Raw genomic sequence first — 5,597 nt, 5'->3', positions numbered from 1 at the left:
GAAGTACTAAAGCATCCGGTACTTTGGATGGGGTTTGTTAAGCCCAATAGATCTATCTTTAGGATTCGCGTCAATTAGGGTGTCTGTTCCCTAATTCTTAGATTACCAGACTTAATAAAAAGGGGCATATTCGATTTCGATAATTCAACCATAGAATGTAGTTTCACTTACTTGTGTCTATTTTGTAAATCATTTATAAAACCTGCATGTATTCTCATCCCAAAAATATTAGATTTTAAAAGTGGGACTATAACTCACTTTCACAGATTTTTACTTCGTCGGGAAGTAAGACTTGGCCACTGGTTGATTCACGAACCTATAACAATATATACATATATATCAAAGTATGTTCAAAATATATTTACAACACTTTTAATATATTTTGATGTTTTAAGTTTATTAAGTCAGCTGTCCTCGTTAGTAACCTACAACTAGTTGTCCACAGTTAGATGTACAGAAATAAATCGATAAATATTATCTTGAATCAATCCACGACCCAGTGTATACGTATCTCAGTATTGATCACAACTCAAACTATATATATTTTGGAATCAACCTCAACCCTGTATAGCTAACTCCAACATTCACATATAGAGTGTCTATGGTTGTTCCGAAATATATATAGATGTGTCGACATGATAGGTCGAAACATTGTATACGTGTCTATGGTATCTCAAGATTACATAATATACAATACAAGTTGATTAAGTTATGGTTGGAATAGATTTGTTACCAATTTTCACGTAGCTAAAATGAGAAAAATTATCCAATCTTGTTTTACCCATAACTTCTTCATTTTAAATCCGTTTTGAGTGAATCAAATTGCTATGGTTTCATATTGAACTCTATTTTATGAATCTAAACAGAAAAAGTATAGGTTTATAGTCGGAAAAATAAGTTACAAGTCGTTTTTGTAAAGGTAGTCATTTCAGTCGAAAGAACGACGTCTAGATGACCATTTTAGAAAACATACTTCCACTTTGAGTTTAACCATAATTTTTGGATATAGTTTCATGTTCATAATAAAAATCATTTTCTCAGAATAACAACTTTTAAATCAAAGTTTATCATAGTTTTTAATTAACTAACCCAAAACAGCCCGCGGTGTTACTACGACGGCGTAAATCCGGTTTTACGGTGTTTTCCGTGTTTCCAGGTTTTAAATCATTAAGTTAGCATATCATATAGATATAGAACATGTGTTTAGTTGATTTTAAAAGTCAAGTTAGAAGGATTAACTTTTATTTGCGAACAAGTTTAGAATTAACTAAACTATGTTCTAGTGATTACAAGTTTAAACCTTCGAATAAGATAGCTTTATATGTATGAATCGAATGATGTTATGAACATCATTACTACCTTAAGTTCCTTGGATAAACCTACTGGAAAAGAGAAAAATGGATCTAGCTTCAACGGATCCTTAGATGGCTCGAAGTTCTTGAAGCAGAATCATGACACAAAAACAAGTTCAAGTAAGATCATCACTTGAAATAAGATTGTTATAGTTATAGAAATTGAACCAAAGTTTGAATATGATTATTACCTTGTATTAGAATGATAACCTACTGTAAGAAACAAAGATTTCTTAAGGTTGGATGATCACCTTACAAGATTGGAAGTGAGCTAGCAAACTTGAAAGTATTCTTGATTTTATGAAACTAGAACTTTTGGAATTTATGAAGAACACTTAGAACTTGAAGATAGAACTTGAGAGAGATCAATTAGATGAAGAAAATTGAAGAATTAAAGTGTTTGTAGGTGTTTTTGGTCGTTGGTGTATGGATTAGATATAAAGGATATGTTATTTTGTTTTCATGTAAATAAGTCATGAATGATTACTCATATTTTTGTAATTTTATGAGATATTTCATGCTAGTTGCCAAATGATGGTTCCCACATGTGTTAGGTGACTCACATGGGCTGCTAAGAGCTGATCATTGGAGTGTATATACCAATAGTACATACATCTAAAAGCTGTGTATTGTACGAGTACGAATACGGATGCATACGAGTAGAATTGTTGATGAAACTGAACGAGGATGTAATTGTAAGCATTTTTGTTAAGTAGAAGTATTTTGATAAGTGTATTGAAGTCTTTCAAAAGTGTATAAATACATATTAAAACACTACATGTATATATATTTTAACTGAGTCATTAACTCATCGTTAGTCGTTACATGTAAATGTTGTTTTGAAACCTTTAGGTTAACGATCTTGTTGAATGTTGTTAACCCATTGTTTATTATAACAAATGAGATGTTAAATTGTTATATTATCATGATATTATGATATATAATATATCTTAGTATGATGTATATACTGTTAAATGTCGTTACAACGATAATCGTTACATATATGTCTCGTTTCGAAATCATTAAGTTAGTAGTCTTATTTTTACATATGTAATTCATTGTTAATACACTTAATAATATATTTACTTATCATTTAACATAATTAACCAAGTGTATCAATATCTTAATATGATTCATATGTACCTAGTAAGACGTTGTTATAACGATAATCGTTATATATATCGTTTTCGAGTTTCTTAAATTAATAGTCTCATTTTTATGTATATAACTCATTGTTAAAATACCTAATGAGATACATACTTATAATAAAATCATGTTAACTATATATATAACCATATATATGTCATCGTATAGTTTTTACATGTTTTAACGTTCGTGAATCACCGGTCAACTTGGGTGGTCAATTGTCTATATGAAACATATTTCAATTAATCAAGTCTTAACAAGTTTAATTGCTTAACATGTTGGAAACATTTAATCATGTAAATATCAATCTCAATTAATATATATAAACATGGAAAAGTTCGGGTCACTACAGTACCTACCCGTTAAATAAATTTCGTCCCGAAATTTTAAGCTGTTGAAGGTGTTGACGAATCTTCTGGAAATAGATGCGGGTATTTCTTCTTCATCTGATCTTCACGCTCCCAGGTGAACTTGGGTCCTCTACGAGCATTCCATCGAACCTTAACAATTGGTATCTTGTTTTGCTTAAGTCTTTTAACCTCACGATCCATTATTTCGACGGGTTCTTCGATGAATTGAAGTTTTTCGTTGATTTGGATTTCATCTAACGGAATAGTGAGATCTTCTTTAGCAAAACATTTCTTCGAATTCGAGACGTGGAAAGTGTTATGTACAGCCGCGAGTTTTTGAGGTAACTCTAGTCGGTAAGCTACTGGTCCGACACGATCAATAATCTTGAATGGTCCAATATACCTTGGATTTAATTTCCCTCGTTTACCAAATCGAACAACGCCTTTCCAAGGTGCAACTTTAAGCATGACCATCTCTCCAATTTCAAATTCTATATCTTTTCTTTTAATGTCAGCGTAGCTCTTTTGTCGACTTTGGGCGGTTTTCAACCGTTGTTGAATTTGGATGATCTTCTCGGTAGTTTCTTGTATAATCTCCGGACCCGTAATCTGTCTATCCCCCACTTCACTCCAACAAATCGGAGACCTGCACTTTCTACCATAAAGTGCTTCAAACGGCGCCATCTCAATGCTTGAATGGTAGCTGTTGTTGTAGGAAAATTCTGCTAACGGTAGATGTCGATCCCAACTGTTTCCGAAATCAATAACACATGCTCGTAGCATGTCTTCAAGCATTTGTATCGTCCTTTCGCTCTGCCCATCAGTTTGTGGATGATAGGCAGTACTCATGTCTAGACGAGTTCCTAATGCTTGCTGTAATGTCTGCCAGAATCTTGAAATAAATCCGCCATCCCTATCAGAGATAATAGAGATTGGTATTCCATGTCTGGAGACGACTTCCTTCAAATACAGTCGTGCTAACTTCTCCATCTTGTCATCTTCTCTTATTGGCAGGAAGTGTGCTGATTTGGTGAGACGATCAACTATTACCCAAATAGTATCAAAACCACTTGCAGTCCTTGGCAATTTAGTGATGAAATCCATGGTAATGTTTTCCCATTTCCATTCTGGGATTTCGGGTTGTTGAAGTAGACCTGATGGTTTCTGATGCTCAGCTTTGACCTTAGAACATGTCAAACATTCTCTTATATAATGAAAGAGGCATAACACTCACACTGGCACCTAAATCTGCTAGTGCATCATACATGACACAATCACTAAGTAGACAAGGAACAATAAATTCACCCGGATCACCCACCCTGGGTGGAGGTTTTGGTGGAACTGTCTTCACCGGGTTTACTTTTACGGTTTTTGTTTCTTATACTTTTTTATTCTTCTTCTTCTTTCCAGAGTTATCACAAACTTTATTACCTATTACTTGCTCATACTCAACTACTTTTCTTGGAAACGGGATGGGTGGTCTGTATGGTGCCACCACTGGCTTTACATACTCGGGTGGTGGTGGTGGTGTTGTAACTTCTTCATTGTTACTCACATCAAAAACCTTCACATCTTCTGATGCTGGTTTTTCAGAATTCGTTGAAACCATATTAACATTCTCATTCCGAGGATTTACTTCAGTATTACTCGGTAACTTTCCTTGTTCCCACTCACTCATCATGCTAGCAAGAGTAGCTACGTGTTTTTCTAGATTCAAAATGGAAGCTTGTTGAGTTCTTAGTGACTGATCAAACCTCTCATTTGTTTGGGTTTGAGATGTTATAAATTGTGTTTGAGATTCCATTAGCTTTGCCATCATTTCTTCTAGATTTGGCTTTCTCTCTTCGGTTGTTGTGGTGGTTTATACAAGATAGGTCTTTGTTGATTGAAAGTGTTGTTTTGGTTATTCGGATCTTATTGATTGTACGAATTATTGTTGGGTCCATTTGGATTGTAAAGAATGTTTTGATTTCTATTAAAGTTTAGCCTTGGCGGTTGATAATTATTTTGATAATTATTTCCCGGCCTTTGGTTTATATATGAAACATTCTCTCGTTGTTCCATGGTTTGCTCGATGTGACAATCTTTCGTTAAGTGTGGTCCACCGCATTGCTCACAACTGATTTGTATTGCGTGAATATCTTTATTCATCTTTTCCATTCGTCTCTCAAAAACATCTATTTTTGCTTAAACGGAATCAAAGTCATGGCTAGAATCGGCTCTAGCCACTTTAGATGAACGAAAAATATCTTTTTCCTGGTGCCACTCATGCGAGTGGGAGGCTGTGTTATCAATGATTTTGTGAGCTTCAGTTGCGGTTTTCTTCATTATGGAACCACAGCTGCTGTGTCAATGTATTTTCGTGTAGCAACGTAGACACCTTGGTAGAATATTTGTACTATTTGATAAGTGTCTAAACCATGTTGAGGACATCCTCTCAACAACTTTTCGAATCTTGTCCATGCCTCATATAATGTTTCATTTGGCTTTTACGCGAACGTAACAATTTTTCCTTGAAGTCTCACAGCTTTAGATGCCGGAAAGAATTATTTAAGAAATTTTTCAACTAAAACATCCCATGTGTCAATCGCCCCTTCAGGTAACGATTCTAACCAATTTTTGGCTTCTCCCTTTAAAGTCCAGGTAAATAACATTAGATAGATCTGTTCATCCTTAACTTCTCTGATCTTAAATAGAGTACAAATCCTATTAAAAGTTAGAAGATGTTCATTTGGATCTTCTTTTGGCG

At 34.2% G+C, this 5,597-nt stretch overlaps 1 non-coding gene across 1 annotated transcript; it reads left to right on the top strand.

Annotated features, from left to right (window-relative positions):
* The first annotated feature begins 5,263 nt into the window (after positions 1-5,263).
* Positions 5,264-5,370, top strand: LOC139903239 (small nucleolar RNA R71). Its single transcript, XR_011778074.1, has one exon. It is a non-coding gene; the product is annotated as a small nucleolar RNA R71 (small nucleolar RNA).
* The last annotated feature ends 227 nt before the right edge of the window (positions 5,371-5,597 follow it).

This window comes from Rutidosis leptorrhynchoides, chromosome 3, assembly GCF_046630445.1.
Source record: "Rutidosis leptorrhynchoides isolate AG116_Rl617_1_P2 chromosome 3, CSIRO_AGI_Rlap_v1, whole genome shotgun sequence".
NCBI lineage: Eukaryota > Viridiplantae > Streptophyta > Magnoliopsida > Asterales > Asteraceae > Rutidosis > Rutidosis leptorrhynchoides.
The sequence above is the reverse complement of the archived record's forward strand: the minus strand, read 5'-3'. Positions and strand labels throughout refer to the sequence as shown.